The sequence below is a fragment of the Anabrus simplex genome, chromosome 2 (genome assembly GCF_040414725.1).
Source record: "Anabrus simplex isolate iqAnaSimp1 chromosome 2, ASM4041472v1, whole genome shotgun sequence".
In the NCBI taxonomy this organism is placed as follows: domain Eukaryota; kingdom Metazoa; phylum Arthropoda; class Insecta; order Orthoptera; family Tettigoniidae; genus Anabrus; species Anabrus simplex.
In genome coordinates this window covers 89912924-89930509 of record NC_090266.1, presented here as the reverse complement: position 1 = coordinate 89930509, position 17586 = coordinate 89912924, and positions in this window count along the sequence as shown.

Sequence of the window (17586 nt, the reverse complement as noted above, 5' to 3'; positions counted from 1 at the left end):
AGTAATGTAATCTATCAGTTTCATGTCTGTATTGATACTTGGTATTTACAATCACAAAGAATGGGTACTGTTCACCTAATCAATACTTTATTATGTCTTGTTACTATGCAGTACCAGTTTCGACCTTCACAGAGCTTTAGATCTCATGACCAGCTGAGGATGACCTCTGTGAAGGTCGAAACCAGTACTGCATAGTAACAAGACATAATAAAGTATTGATTAGGTGGACGGTACCCATTCTTTGTGATTTAAAAAGCCAAAGTAACTAAAAATCTTATCATTGAAGCAGAAATAGCAGTCTGTAAATTGCCACACGACTTGCATGATCAGGTTAGATTAAAAGTAAAAATACAGCTTAAAAAATTGTTATTAATAATAATAATAATAATAATAATAATAATAATAATAATAATAATAATAATAATAATAATAATAATAGGAATTTCGTTGTCCCTAAAGATTCCTTTACTGAGCTTGATAGCTGCAGTCACTTAAGTGCGGCCAGTATCCAGTATTCAGGAGATAGTGGGTTTGAACCCCACTGTCGGCAGCCCTGAAGATAGTTTTCCATGGTTTCCCTTTTTCACACCAGGCAAATGCTGTACCTTAATTAAGACCATGGCTGCTTCCTTCCCATTCCTAGCCCGTTCCTGTCCCTTTGTTGCCATAAGACCTATTTGTGTCGGTGCGACATAAAGCAACTTGCAAAAAAATTCCTTTAAGGAGAGGAAACAAATATTAGAACTTAAAAAGAAAATAAAAAATGAAGAACTTATCGTTACTAAGTCTGACAAGGGCAACTTAACAGTTGCCATGCAAAAAGCAGATTACATCCACAAGACAAAAAGCTTTTTTAATAATGACACCTTTTCTATTATTAAGAAAGACGTGAAGCAGTCACTTCAAAGACAATTGAAACAAACACTTAAGAAAGCTTCTTTCCTCTTTAATGAATTTGAGAAACAAAAATTAATTAACATGAATCCTGGCCTACCAACCACTAAAGTGCTGCCAAAAATCCACAAGGCTGGTGTCTCCATTAGGCACATCGTAAATTATAGGCCTAGCCCTCTTTATAAACTGGTACAAGATATCCTGAAGTTCCCAAGACAGCATTACCGATTCACTGCAAATAAATTCATAAAGAATTCCTTAGAATTGATTAATGAATTAAATAAATTTCCATTACAGGCTCATCACGCTATACATTCCTTTGATATAGTAAACATGTTTCCAAACATCAGAACTAATAAATTGCTTCCTATCATCGCCAAGAATTTGAAGAAATATAGTCATCTAAGCAACTTTGAAATCGAAGATTTTATGGCGATTTTAAAATTACTGGTTAAGAACAACTACTTCACATTTGATCAGATTATCTATAAACAGGATGGCCTTGCAATGGGGTAGCCGGACTCGGGAATTCTGGCAGAAATTTATTTAGACTTTTTAGAAGATGTGCTAATAATGACAAATTCAAGACTATTCTATTTTGGTCCAAGTATGTAGATGATGCTTTTGTTATACTGGATGAAAGTAGGACTGACGCTTCTACCACTCTTAATAATCTCAACACAACAGACACCCACGTAATGTTCACTTTGGAATCTGAAATAGAAAATTCCATCAATTATTTGGACCTAAAGATCAACAGCCACCCCTTCTCATTTTCTATTGTCATTTACAGAAAAGCTACGCAGACTCCAGTCACAATACGACATGATACGATACACCCCCAAACTCACAAATACGCGACCTACAACAGCTTGGTGAATCATGCATTCAGCATACCAATGTCCAAGCGAGACTAGGACAAGGAACTGAATATTATTCGGTCAATGGCTGAGGCTAACGGCTTTAAAAGGAATTTTATTTTATTTTAAAAATCACCCTCATACCACTTTGACTAAAGATAAACCGGAGCTAAAAGTAATTGTGACTTTCACGTTTAATAAAGAGGAATATAGGATTATGAATATGTTTAAGAAACATAACGTTAGGATTGCTTTCAAAACAGATAACAGAAGTACAGAAGTTTTAAATAATGCATCAGCCGTTAATAAAATCAATCCGTACTCTAAATCTGGTGTATATAGGTTCCAATGCAAAGATTGTGGGAACAGATATGTAGGACAAACTGGATGCAGCTTTAAAGTCAGGTATCTTGAACACCTCAATGCTGTGAAATATAACAGATTCTCAGCTGTAGGTCAGCATGTGCATGAGCATAAACATAAGTTCATGGACATAGATCAAGATCTCGAGATCATGGATATGCTAGGTAAGGGACCTAGGCTTGACATTACAGAAGCGTGTCTCATACATTAAGACCAGTAATACAATGCTAATCTTAAATTAAATTTTGGAAAAACCCAAAGTCTTATTCGATTGTTTGATCATGCTACTTGATAAGCTAAGTATTCCAGAAAATTCTATTCTTTTTTCAAACTTTACATAACAGTTTTTCGTATTACTTTTTTGTTCACAGTGTCCCCCGGGACCCCCTCCTACAACTCCAACATTCCAGAAACATTCCCCTTGCTGCCCCTACTTCCCCCTCCTTAGTGCTTTGTCATACAACACATGACACAAGCAGACACTTTCGTTGTGCTACTGTCATTGCGCCAAGTACATGGCTGTTGAAGTGAGTCTGTCTAAATATAAATTCAATTAGATTATGTTACATTCAATTTCTTTATGCTAATATTGGCCTTTCATCATTGCAGGGATTGGTATTGAACTGAGAGGCTAGGCCCGTTTAACATCTTCAGGGCAAATATTCATAGTTCTAACCAATCAGATATACAACAAAAGATTTACGGTTCTACAATTCAACAAGCTCCAGAAGATGCCGCATTTTATTACAATATTTTAAAAGAACATAATGACTTTTTATCCATAAACCATCTAGCACTGTATCTTTGAAATGAATACTTTAATAGCATACTACTGGACTCAGATCTATTTGTCCAACACTAACTTGCAATTGAACTTGGACTTTCTATGCTTACGAGTGTATAAAAGATACCTAGTTATTACCAAATATTTGAAGTTAACTAATCACCTTGAGATGAGATTTTTGTACTATTTTAAAATTTTGACTCATAAGTGTTATATTGTTGTAAACTAGTTAACATAAAATTAGTATAGAATACCAAGGAGTTAATTGTTATAGATATGTTGTTGCATTTTGTTGTATTGCCAAGTTTCTCTTCACTTGTTATGCAGCTGATGATGGCGTCACAAATGCCGAAACTAGTTCTGTAATTAAAGATATTTTGTAAAAATCATCAGACAACATTGTATTTGTATTGAGAAAGGTGGAACCTATAATATTTTTAAAATCAAACGGATTTTGTGTGTTTTGTTTGTCAACTTTTCCCATCACTTTCACAAGGTCAAAAGAAAAGTTCAGACTATTAAGCTGATGTCTATTATCACTAGATGTTGGGAATGTTGAGAAGTTGATTATTTTCATTTACAAATTGATTGTGAAGTAGTGTAGCCAGGATAAGCTGATGGGGGCTTGTAGTTACAAAATGATGATATAACACAATGAAGGTGTTTGTGTGGTGTGTGTATGCATGGCTTGTCATTATAAGGACACTGATACAAGTGAATTATGTTGATATTCAAATTGTAATGCACTATAAAACCTTACATTAAAATAGAGAAGGAGAACAATATGATCAAGGACAACAGTTTTACAGTGAATGTTATGTTCAGTTTACAATTAAACATCCAACTACTGAGGCTTCTTAGAAAGCAGATTCGATAGATCTGTTGGTTCTAAAATTATGTCTCTGAATGTTTATTTAGTGTATCTTTAGTTTCTGTTTATTTTCTTTTTGTAAAAATTCAATGGGGGTTTCAAACCCCAGTAAACCTTCCCTGACTATGCTCCTGGTTGCATGCACAATTAATACATTTCTCTCTTCTTGCTTCATGTGCAATACCAGTGTGAATGATTGCCACAGTCTTGTTTATTCTGCACCATGAGTCTTTATAAAGTGAAAGTTGGATTATTCCACTACAATCTCCTATCCTTTTTTATAGTTTGCTCTCATATGCATGACCACACTCCCTCTGGAAGTGCAGACAGGGTGTTTATGAGGTAAGTACAGAAAACCTTACAGAAGGTGGGGATGAATGCCTGCAGTTTTTTAAATATTACTTTTTAAAATTTAGTGAATAGTTTATCTGAGGGAGAAGCGTGATATAGAGTGAGATAGGAGGTAGCTTTTGTTTGCCCCTAGGTTCATACCACCTGTCGTACCATGCTTCAGGCATGGCTAATATGTAAGCAGCAATTCTAAGTGCTGTATATCAGTCCACTGTGGCTTCATTCTGCATGCATAATGTGTAAAAAGCAATTCTAAGTGCATCAATGCACTGCAGCTGTACACATCATTTCATTGTGGCTTCAGAACGTATACTGAATTTGTATAAAGCAATTCTAAGTACGTCACTGCATTGCAGATTCAGGTAGTATGCATGCTTGAGTTATAAGAAAACTTTCTACCTACAGGAAGCAAATATTTTCACACTGGAAAATACTGTAATGTTTATCAGCATTAGTAGATTTAAGTTGGTTTGAGAAACAGGAAGTCAAAGTTTTAAATTTGAGTAACCAGAATATACATACAAATTTAAGGTAATATGGTACATAAACATAATGTTTAACAATCAGGTAAGACATTCTAAAGTTTGTACTCAAATATCTTGAATGGATACAAGGATAAAACGGGTTAAATTTTCTTAGTATATACTGTTATTGCATGGAACTCCGAAATACTATATCAATGCAGGCTCTGAGTAATTACATCAGCTGAATATGGACCAACTATGATTGGAAAATAGGTCTGGATGATACATTGAATTAATTAATATGATTTTCATACAGTTTCATTATTCATTTCACTCATGCATTATTACAATCAGAATCACTTTCTGACACACAAGACCTTTTCATACCACTCTACATTTTCAGGTTTTAAGCACTTAGCTAAGGATAGTGTATCCCCCCACTTTTGTGCTTTCACACCTGGATTATGTATATTATGTAATTGTAAATCATTGTAAGACAGAACATTAACCTTTTTATTTATGAACACAAATGGCTGAAAGTTGGAAAATTATGTCTGAGACCCAGATACAATGCCATTCTTGTAATGAAGACTCATGCATTTCTGGATTGAAAATGTATATTCTTTCGAACTAGGTACTCTTAGAAACACGTTTTATAATATTTCTCTTCCAGTTTCTGGTATTTTCTCCTCCTTTTCTTCCCTCTACACCTAGGTGTAAAACTTTCATCTATCTCCAGTTTATCAGTAGACACATCTGATTCATTACATTGTGAAAAACTGATTGAATATGTCCCGTGCATCATCTCATTAGCACGTGACATTTTCTCTTATGCTGTTGGTGCAGGATCACTCTGGTCCCTTGCAACAACAGCATAGTGCACGCTGTTCATTTCCGTCATCTCCTTACCTCTAGAAGCTGCGTACAGATCTAAGACTTAATTTGTTGGATAACAGAGGGTTCAATAATTATGAATATGATGTTTATGCAATTATTTTTAACGTCCACTAACTACCATTGATGATTTTGGAGTGGTGTAGAATAGATTGGTGTGGAAGTGAGCAATAAGTTTATGCAATAAGTAAATTGAGTATTGTCTTTGTATTGTTTTTGAAATCTTCCAATATTATATTTGGTTTTTCTTCTGAAGCTTGTGCTTCACAGTTTTCGAATTTAGGTGGTTTAAGTAGTCTTTTTGATAACTCCACCTTTGTTTTCTCCTTTGGTCACTTGTTTGCCGTTCCAATTCATATGTTTTGTCAGTACCAAGCAAGTTGACCATGTGGTTAAGGTTGCACAGCTGTGGGCTTGTATTTGGGAGATAAAGGGTTCAAGTCTCTTGGTCAGGGAAAAGTTGTAAGAATTGTTTATGTGAAAATTGCATGTGATTTATTACCAAAATTATCCTCAAGATTTATTGGTAAGCAATTTTTATTACCATATCATTGCCTGTTTCGAACTAATGTGACAAATTTGCAATTGTAAAAGGTGTCTTTTGGAGAATACACGTCAGCATAAAATTCAGTCGTTGTGATAACTCCACCTTTGTTTTCTCCTTTGGTCACTTGTTTGCTGCTCCAATTCATTCTTTGGCTGAATCTTCATAAGTGCTCTTGCTTTCTTTACCTGGCAATAATGACAAGTGTGTATCTGAATAATTCTATTTTGTCTTTGTTTCATCCATGAATTTCTCTCGCCATCATAGCACTATCGCACATTTTCTCATGTGTTTGGCCCTATTATACCTACAGTTGAAGCTGCTTTTGATAAGCACCTAATATGGGAGACAGCTATTTATTTGATGCAAATAGAGAAAAACAATAGTTCCAGTATACTTAGGTGATACAGTAAATTGATTTACAGAGAGAAGAAAAGTCAAAACGAGAGCCTCTACTCCTTATCACAAAGTTCAAAGTTCAAGACATGGTGTACGACAATAATTAATGTTATTATTTGTAACGTCCACTAACTACCATTGATGATTTTTGAAGTGGTGTAGAATAGATTGGTGTGGAAGTGAGCTTGATATTTGTGTCACCATAATGTACATTAGTTCAACAGTTCCCCACTATACGTGGTGCACAATGCAGGCCGAGAGAAGAGGCCATCAGGAAAAGCATAGAACTACATTGCTTTTTGAAACTTTAAAATGCTTATTTTGATGTTGAATTCAGAAAGGTTACATATTAAACAATGCCTTTTAATGTCTCACAAGCAAATCGTTCCTACGATACAAGAAAATTAAAATATATACAATATGAATTTGTGAATAAGCCAATATACATCTTCTGAATTAATCCACATACGGCTTTGATTGTTTCCTTTTCTCCTCTATCTTAACTCATTGTAAAATTCTTCTGCTTGCAGTACCACCTCATCCAAAGAAAATATAATAATGCTCCATTTTTGCAACCATATCTTCTTTGTGCTCAGCACAAGGAAAAGAAGACTGATGATTTTCAATAAGAGTGTAGAATGTGTCTTCCAACACAGAGGGAAAAGTAATGTTTTGTGCCAAATAATGTTTAACAGTTGATAACAATTTGTATAAATGAATATTTGGCTATACTAATTTTCCTCTTGCTTTACAATTCAACAAATGTGTTACAAGAAAATTAGAGATAAAGTTTACTTCTGAAGCCATTAAAGCAGCTTCAGATACTAAGCATGGTAATATTTCTGAAAAGTGTCTGGCTACAAATCCTGAGACATATTAAATTATGCATTCTAAAACTCCAAGCACATCGTCACATTCCCATGATTCTTCGTAGATTCAGCTGTAAAGTTTCTTTGTAAGATCAGCAACATCAGTATTGTCTTTGTATTGTTTTTGAAATCTTCCAATATTATATTTGGTTTTCCTTCAGAAGCTTGTGCTTCGCAGTTTTCGAATTTAGGTAGTTTAAGTAGACTACTTAGAAAGCACTGTATAAAATTCCAAAAATGTTGGCAATATTGGATGATCATTTTGTTAACCGACAGCTCATAATTCCAAAAGTCTTCTTTAATGAATCTTGGTTAAGTTTCTTGCTCAGTACATAACCAAAACCACACGAGTGAAACAAATATTCTGACTGAGCAATTGTTGACATTAATGTTACTCTTAACCTGTGTAGTGCTTCATGTGAAATAGAATATACTAGAATAGAATAGAACAGAATGCTCTTTACGCCCAAACTGGAATAACCACCAACTTGGAAGAGAGAATATTCATTTATTGTAACCATAACAATTACACATAGTTTTGTCAGTACCAAGCAAGTTGACCATGTAGTTAAGGTTGCACAGCTGTGGGCTTGTATTTGGGAGATAAAGGGTTCAAGTCCCGCTGTTGGCAGTACTGAAGATAGCTTTACATGCTTTCTCATTTTCACACCAGGCAAATGCTGGCTGAGGATATACATTAAATAATGGCATGGCCGCTACATTTCCAATTCAGGCCTTTTCCCTTCCTTCCATTGCCAAAAACCTTCAATGTGTTAGTGCGACATTAAACTGATAGCAAAAAGAAATAACACTTTTCCATTTGCGGAAACCAAATGATGAATAATTTGTCTCCCGGTCATGGACATCCTTCAATGGCTGCTAATTTCAGATGGCAACCAGCCATCAGACATAGCCTGCACGGGTGCTAGGTAACATTGTCTGATCCTCAATCCACACCTTACATCACTACCTCCACCGTTGCTGTGGTTACACTTCCGACACACATTTTGCTGTGTCATGTTCCACAAATTTTTTGACGACCCACAGCATAAGACATATTTATGTCAAAAATCATCCTCATATATTCTTCTGTTAGATAGTTAATTTTCAAAATCTGGGCTATTTATTCTCATCCTTTCTGCTAGAAATTTTCTATTTAAGGTAAAAATTATTTGTGATTATATTTCAATTGTTCACTTGGTTTCTTCCTATTCCTTAACAGTTCTTCCAGAATAATATTTAGGTCCACCAGCAGTTGTGTTGCTAAGTAGTTGAGATATGTACTTTACTCTCATTTTCCCTCCAGGCGAATAAGGGTAAATATGCAAGGAAATTAGTTTGGGATACACCCGGAGATTAAGAGGATGTTGTGTATTGGATGCAAACAGTACAAACAGATTCTCATAATTTGACAATTTCGCATGAGGATGGCTGCCATTTACATCGTGTTACAAAAAGTAAGATACCACCTCTGTTGTGTTGTGGTTAGTGTGATAAGCTCCTACCCACTGAGGCCCGGGTTCGATTCTCGGCTCTGCCACAAAATAAAAATGGGATGAGGGCTGGAACGGGGTTCACTCAGCCTTGGGAGATCAACTGAGCAGAGGGGTTTCGACTCCCACCCCAGCCATCCTGGAAGTGGTTTTCCGTGTTTTCTCACTTCTCCTCCAGGCAGATGCTGGGATGGTATCTAACTTAAGTCCATAGCCACTTCCTTCTCTCTTCCTTGTCTATCCCTTCTGATCTTTCCAATACCACCACAAGGCCCCTGTTCAGCACAGCTGGTGATGCCGCCTAGGCAAGGTATTGGCCCTCCTCCCCAGTTGTATCTCCCCGATCCAAAGTCTCATGATCCAGGACACTGCCCTTGTAGTAGCAGAGGTGGGATCCCTCACTGAGACTAAGGGAAAACAATCCTAGAGGATAAACAGACTAAGAAAGAAAGAAAAAATACTAAGATAAATTATTTACAGTACTCACAAAAAGAGGTCTGTGTAGCAGGATGCATGCACAAAACAATCAAACATACATCATGTCAACATACTACATTGCACATCTGCTGGCTATGAGTGGCCCGCAGTTTGAGCTGACATCTAGCAGATGTTTGCGGAACTACGTAAGTTATCGGAACACACATGCCTGGCAGAAGAGGTCATTTGCTTTCTCACCAGTCTAACTTATACTGTGTAAATAGCTGAGCATTGCTGCTGAGCTTAACACTTGCCTGTATCTTCATGACACTGTTTTCAATTTAACATTTGAGCAGAGTCATATCACATTGCAAGTGAAATGTCGCAAAAAGGTTTGTCGTCATGCAATAAATTGCCATTTCCGACAAAATCAAAACACATCCAGCCAACACCCCAGTTCGGGAACTTGCAAAAATCACCAGTGTCCCTAAAGATTCAATTTCACGTTTGAGAGCGAATAAAGTGAACGTTAGTATACAATGGAGTAGCACAGAAAAGGACAGTTAGGTGGCGGGAACGAAACAGAGAAGAGAAATGCCTAGAGGTTGATGAAGCCTTTTTATCTATGGTTTACCATAGTAAATTAATGAGACGTATATATCATTTGCCCAATGTTGAAATTAAAATGTGATGTATTATCAAAGAAATGATGGCTCAAGAAGATTTTTTAGTTAAAAATGGTTGGATAGCTCAGTGAAACGAGAGGCACAACATCAAGTTCAAGATGCTGACTGAGAAAAAGTGAGTGCTAATATGACTGAAGCGGAACAGTTGAGTTCATGTAGAATTCAGAAATTACTCAAGAGCTATAATGTCATTCACAATGCAGATGAGACTAGATTACTTAACTGAGCCACTCCACAAACATGAACAACACCTTGCTGGTTCGAGGGAACCTCGCACTATACTGCCGCAATGCAATGGGAAGTGACAAGTGCATGCCGCATCAGATGGCGTGAAGTCGGGCAAGGATATATTGAGGCGCAAGCTGCTTACTGGCCTTCATCCTTGATTCCACGGATACCATGCATGTACGGTAAACGTAATGTGATGTACCGTAACATACCCTGGGTGTGCAACGTTATTATATGACTGGCGAACACACAACAGGGAAGGGAGATTGAAGTTGTATTGTTTTGTTTTGACATGTAATAGGTTGCGCTCAGTTTGGCGTTTTTTCTCATGGATGGGAATGGGAAGGATTTGGAAAGAAAGTCGGCCATGGCCTATCACAAAGGCTATCCGGTATTTGCCTGGTGTTGAACATGGGACACCATGAAAATCAATGTCAGGTTGGACAAGGCAGGACTCGAACCTACGCTCTCCCAAATGCACGCTACTACAGTCGCGCTGGAGCTCTGCGGAGATTAATGCATGTAAATTAAACATAAATAATAGTGTTGCTGCCATCTCACTACGATCAGCTCTGAACATCTGCTTTTCTAGAAGGAGCTCTTCCGATGTTTTGTGTTATGTTTATTTCTCAACTCATAGAGTAGTATGAACTGTACACTAAAACCAGTGACAATTATAGCTTTTGTTATGTTCCTTTCAAGGCAAAGTACTTATTTTATTCGTTTTAAACACATCAACACTTTCTGTCCTGTCATGTGTTCGCCTGTCATACACACTTTGCAAACCCATCACATGTGTACGAGGTGCTTACATGCCTGGTACACATTCTGTGGCTGAACTCACTCCCAGGAAACTGCTTGCGCCTCAATATCTCCTTGCCCGACTTCACGTTGTCTGATGCGGCATGCAAAACAGCGCATGCTGTTCTTACTTATATCTCAAAAATTAATTGTCCGATTTTGAAAATACTTACATATTTGAACTTGAATGCAGATGAACTTTTAAATCAGCTGTATAAATTTGTACTGTTCCATTTAAAAACATGGAGTTAGTATCAATATCTTGTTTGTTAATTACCCCCATGAGACTAAGTAGCACGTTATTTTACAAGACCCTGCGTACCATTTACGAATATGAAAACAGAATTCTTATATCTTTATTGGTTTAGAAGTTACTTGCGTGTAACATGTGAATAGCCCAGTATAATGGCATAGGTTTATATGATTTCTAAATATGTAGGCATTTCATTAAGGAATAATGTGTTTGTAATATTAAGTTTCCTTTTAGTATTCATTTCCATTGCTATGGAAAAAGTTAATACACCCCATTTTTCTCTGTTCCCCCCTTAATGAATGTCTCTTTCACATTCAGTGTTAGGCCCATAAGGTAAATTGGTTCTCTCCCCCGAAGTGCACTATATAAGGTGAAGAATCGTTTATCTGAAGTGCAAGTAATAATAGTAATAATAATAATACGACCTCCCACCACTGTCTGCGAGGATTTTAATTTGACGCCATTTGGCTGCTCGTTCATCAATTTTGACATACCTTTTTACTCTAGGCCTACCAGATGACAGTCTATACTGAATCTCTCTTTGGTGTCTATTTTGGCTGAGTTTTAATGAATTTGTTGAGTAAACACCAAATGAGTTACCAGAGATCTTTTACATGCCAACATCGTACGATCTGGAGTGTCAAATGGAAGCAAAAAATGGCAAACAAACAGAAAATCATTCTTAGGACAACCGATGCTGGGATTCAAACACACATATCTCCCAAATGGGAAGATTGGCTCCATAGCCATATAGTTTAAACATCCACAACTCATGCCAATCCACTCTGTGCTCAGGAGGAAGTAATAATTTGAAGTGATAGCAAAGTTCATCTCCCATTCCTATACAAAAATTATAGATGTGATGCATTTCTTAGAAGGCTCTTCCTGTTCCATAATTCATCTGTCACTTATCAGATTAAGTGACTTGGTCAAGAAGCTGGAGCTGCTGTCATCTGGGGTTTATTCTGAAGAACTGAAAATATAACTTACAACACTATCACCACTGAGTCATGGGGAGTAAACATCTATGTTTAGAAAACCAGGGCAATTATTCATCTGCAAAATAAAGGAACCTCTTACCAAAAGTCCACCAATATCCTTTCTAGAAGGATGTGGTTTGCTTTTGAATCCTTGGAACATGATATAGACAAGAGATCATTTTCCTCTTAAGGTATACCAGAAGAAATTGCTGGATTTGAAGGAACTAATTGTGGCTGAATTCCTGGAGTTCTGAAGGACTTGATGAAGAATCACAAGCTCATCCCAACACACATAGTTGGCGAACTTGACAGAGTTCTTGTACTTAGTTAAATGTGAATATCTAATGGCAGTATTAAAATAAATTTGGATCCATTTAAGTAGGGTAATTCGAAGAGTTCTGGACCAGCGCTGCCTGAGAAGAGTTCTGGACCAGCCGCAGCCACTGCGCATGCCCGTGCGCTTCCCCCCTGAAGGGGCCTCTCACTTGCTAAGGTGTGTGCGGAGGGCGCCTCTCGCTGTCAAGGCTACACACAAGTGTGGAATGTCGCTCCTTGCGGTAGCTTTCTACTGCTATGCCTAGGTGGGTGGGCGTGATAGGTATCATCGCTTGTTATAGTGCGTAATTGAGTATCTTTTACTGAAAGGTATTGTAAGAGCAAAACAAGTTCACTATTAACCTTACTCTCCTAGTAGAGATTTAAAAAGAACCTCTATTGAGTGTAATTAACTGCTTAGTTCAATTACCAAAAAAAATCTACCCTACTTGCCTATGTGATTAGCTCTTAAATTGTTTATGTTGGTGACAGGAAAGACATTTAGACATAAATCATCATGTTAGATACAATCACATTGTTTAATAAATTTATATTTTTTGCAGAGGTCTTTTACTTGCTAGGGCGCATGTAGGAAATGTTAACTACACTTACCTGGAGGTCATTATGTAAGAGGTAAATATTTTTTGAAAGGTGTTGGGGCAAGGTCCTGTGAGTAGATTTGCTTCTAAATGTTACTTGCTGGAGTTCCTCTCACTACTCAAGGTTACTTGCTGGCGAAAGGTGAACAGGATGTGAGCTTTTGTAAAAAAAAGAATCGCCCCTCTCCCCTCCTACTGTGAGTAAGTGAAAAAAACACTAAGGTGTGTTTTTAGTGTGGTTGTTGCTACGCAAGATTTGCTTTGCTGTCTGTTGAAGGTTACCTCTATCGTGAAAGGTGAAACAGGATATTCATGCTAATGTTCATGCCAGGTTGTAATTTTAAGTGAAGGTCACTAACGACTCTAGCTAACTGGAGAGAAGTGAAGGTCGAGACAAAAGGTGCTTAGTTTAATAAAATAATTTTTTTTCCTCGACTACTTACCTTTAATTATTTTTCGACAGGAAACACATCTAGCTGTAAAATCTTGACGTTATATACACGCACTGTTTACTAATCTTACATCAATAAATGTTATCAATGAAATATCACTGTACTAGCTAAAACTAATTTAAAAAACTCGGATAAAGTCTGAAATCAGAGGTTGATTAAGAAATTCCGTTGTTACGAACGCGATAGTATTAATTTTTACATACGGAATAAAACAAAAACAGCTCGCCATTTTTGTTGGATACGTCGTCAACTGTTTGTACTCTTCGAGGTCAAGATGGTTAACACAAATATTTTTTTGTTAAAACAGTGCATTATGATCTCTGAACCAATAAAGTTAGGCTAACACATGATGTGCTATCTCATCAAAAATTATATCGAATATATATGTTTAGCACGGAAGATGAAATAATAAATCGTCTAATGAATCAGTTAGGGGCAAAGAACTTCAGTGAACAAAGACATCAAACACGACAGTGTTTTAACAAAACAAAAGAACGTGCTGCTACGTAGCCGAAATATTGGTTGAAAAACTGTAAAGCATGGTTTCATTTAAAATAAAATATTACGAATTATTTCTTAATCAACCTCTGAATTGAGACAGTGTGTGAGTGAAAGCTATAATTTGTTACACCTACACAGGTTGGTGATTTGATGATAGAAAAATAAAATCTGGTAAATGATTCAAGGTTATAGCATTTGGTTGGTGTAAAAACAAAAAAAGATATGTGTATGCATATATAGGTTAGGATGAATTATTCAAGCATCTCGAATAATAAGTGGAACATCACACTGTTTTATTTACCTGTTAGTTCAAAATACATGATTAAATTCTTTCTTGCATCCCTCACAGTCCTTAATCATTGGATTAGGGCTGTCAAAATCGTTGACTTCATCTTGTCCTCTGTAGCAATAATGTCTGACACATCGCCTGCACACCGCTATTTCCAGTTTCGATCTTGTATAGAAGTGAAGTTTCTCCCATGCTTCATCTAAATCTTTAGCAGCATATGTTGAGAGAAACCCAGATGGTAAATAGTGAATTAGATGTTGTGGCATTCGAAGTAAACTACCATGTGTATAGTATGATGTAATAGCCTCACTTACTAGTGAGAAATATATTGTACGTAAATGATCGGGTTTAATATTAGGTGTACAAAGTTCACATTTACACTGGATGTTACTGTTACGGTTTCTCTTCTCACCAAACTCATTCTTTACTTGTTGCTCCATGATTGATGACACGCACACACTGTTGCCAACAATGACAATACCTTAATATTTATTCACACACTTTTTTAAATAGTGTGCTACAGTTAACATTACGTCACACTGACATGGCGTATAGTCCAGTTAGCTTTAAGGTACACTTCCCTTAGCAGTTGCCTAGTGTGAAAATAGCGAACTAGAGAGAATTATTTTATGATTGCCAACGAGGAGGATCGAACTTGCACTCTTCTAGCTAGCTAACTAAAGATGTGAGCGAATTCACTTGTTTTATATAAAAAATTTAATGCTAGGTGTAAGATAATCTCACATTATATTACCAGACGCGACTTTTTTGTGTGTAAAATTATTATTTTGTAGACATATGTTTGAAGCAGAACGTTGCTTTGTAGTGTATATCTATCCCGGATGTTTCCTGCAAGCAGCTTTCGCATAAACCGGTTAGCGCCTTACTTCTTTCGCGGTCATTGCTGGTCATGCCCGTGCTTGGACCACGGTTTCGTCCCCCCAGGCTACAAAAAAGGATGCGTAAACTGAAGTCCGGGACGCCACGCAGCTTACTAGCAGATGTTGTATCCAGGCAGGTTTTTTGAAACTAGTTTTTTTTTTCAAATTACATGTCGCCGTTAGAACGGGTATATATACTGCGAATCGCTTGCTGTAGGTACGTTTAAGTTTCGAAATGTCTGCAGCACAACGTAGCCTTTTTGAAAAAATAGTAGCGCTGCGGGATGTAATTAGACTAAAAGAAGAATGTGAATCAAATAATATTGTGGAAGTAGAGGGTGCATTTGAACGCGCTGTTGTGAATAGAATGAGGGAGTTCACTGTCGAAGAGTTTCAGCTCTATAATAGTGTGTACTCTAACATTATATCACGGCGCCATAGCCCTTATTTCCACCTATTTTTAGTTCACAAATTTAATTACCTTCTCTGCTGCGCGTTATTAGCAGAGCTAAGAGCGATGATAGATGAAAGTATCGAAGATGATATTGGTGAGTTTCAACTTTTTTTAATTTTAAGAAATTCGTTTATTGTAGGATCGTGAAATATTTTAATTTTACATTATCTCTTTCTTTAATATAGTAGAAGAACAAGAAGTAGGAGAGCCTGTAAGAGAAAAAGAATGTAATTTATTTGAACCGATATAGGTGAGTGTAAAAAAATATTTTTCTTGCTTTGTTTTTTTTGCTCTTAGGAAGATAAACTAATTAAAGAGAATGTTTTTTTACGTCACACTAACACAGATACGTAAAGGAGTAGGAAGAAAAGAAGAACCGTAGCTATATGTATATATTTAGGAAACAAAGGAGGGAGTCTATTTTTAGGAAGAAAAAAGAGGCTATCTTTAGTTTAATTTTGTTTAATATAATTTATTAAGATACATGTTACATAAATGTTTCGAATTAATTATGCAGAGTTGAGGTGAAAATATCTTCTTGCTTGAGGTAATGTCCAACGTTGTCATCATCAAAACAAACAGCACCGTTTCTTGAGCAAGGGAAGTCTGCAACAATAGAGAGAGGACACTATAAGATAGTAAATCTATTAGACATTAGAGTAAAAAATTAAATATATATATATATATATATATATATATATATTATACTAGCGTACTTACCATCGATTTTTTAGAATACATATTCCTTCGGAATCCATGAATTATGCGTAGCGTCGAAACCTTGCCATGATAAGAAAACCTTGTCGTTCTTTCTACGTAAAATTTTATCAATGAGGTATATTTTAGGATGTTTTGTCTTCTGCAGTTCTTGTTCATAGAACGCTCCATATATTGGTTTATATTGAAGCAAGTAAGTTCTCGGTAATGTTTCTTTTACTTTTCTTACAGTGAATAATTCATTACTCCAATTAGGAGTATACCCCTTTGCAAAATATCGCTTAATTTTACTTATTCGTACTGTGTCGCCTACTTTAAATTTTGGTGGATGAGGAGACTTCTTTTTCTTCATTTCCCGTAATTTGTACACAGAATTCGTTCTCTGTCGTCTATTCGTTTCTTGAATCTGATTCGATCTATAGCTAGTTGTTGCCAGTTGCTTCTTCTGTCTTCACATCCAATTTCATAGATTACTGAAATATACTTTGAGAATCTAACCGCTTAAAATGTATTTGCGAACGGAAGTTCGTCCCACCCCGCAGTATTCATTTATTCGATAAACTTCGATTTTCGAAGTTCTTCTTCGATTGACAAGATTTCGTTTTCGTGTGACGAATGACCAGCACTTCTAGATGCTATTAACTTTTTCAGTCTCTCCACTAGATTGTTTGGATCATTCCAATGAACTAATTCGATCTTCTATCTTTGTTCATTTTTCCACTTAGCTACTTTTGATCCTCTTCCTGTACGTTTGTATTTGAGTGCACTCACGAATTTTGGTGTGTTCCTTCCTTTTTTCACTTTTTCATCTTCTACTAATGGCTTGATAATTTTTGAAATTTGAGCGATTTTGTGCCTCTCATTTGCTTGCCAGCCTCATACTGTTTCCTGTGCACGTTAGTGTAATTTAATATATGACTGTAAGCTGACAGATCCTTATCATCATACAGCTCTGCGTCCGGATCTTTCTGAAATATTAATTCCAGGAGACCTTCAGTTAAAGGATAGTTAATATTGTCAATTATAAGATTGTTATCGCGAAACAGTACTTTTTTACTCCCTAAATAGTGTTCTCCATGAACTACTCGAACCCCAAATATTCTATCAACTTTGTGTCTCAATTGTGGGTTAAGATAATTTTGCAGGAGAGTCGTAACCTTTCTGTCCAGAGCTTCTTCTTCTTCTTCTGATTCTTCTTCTTCATCACTTATATAACTATTTAATTTT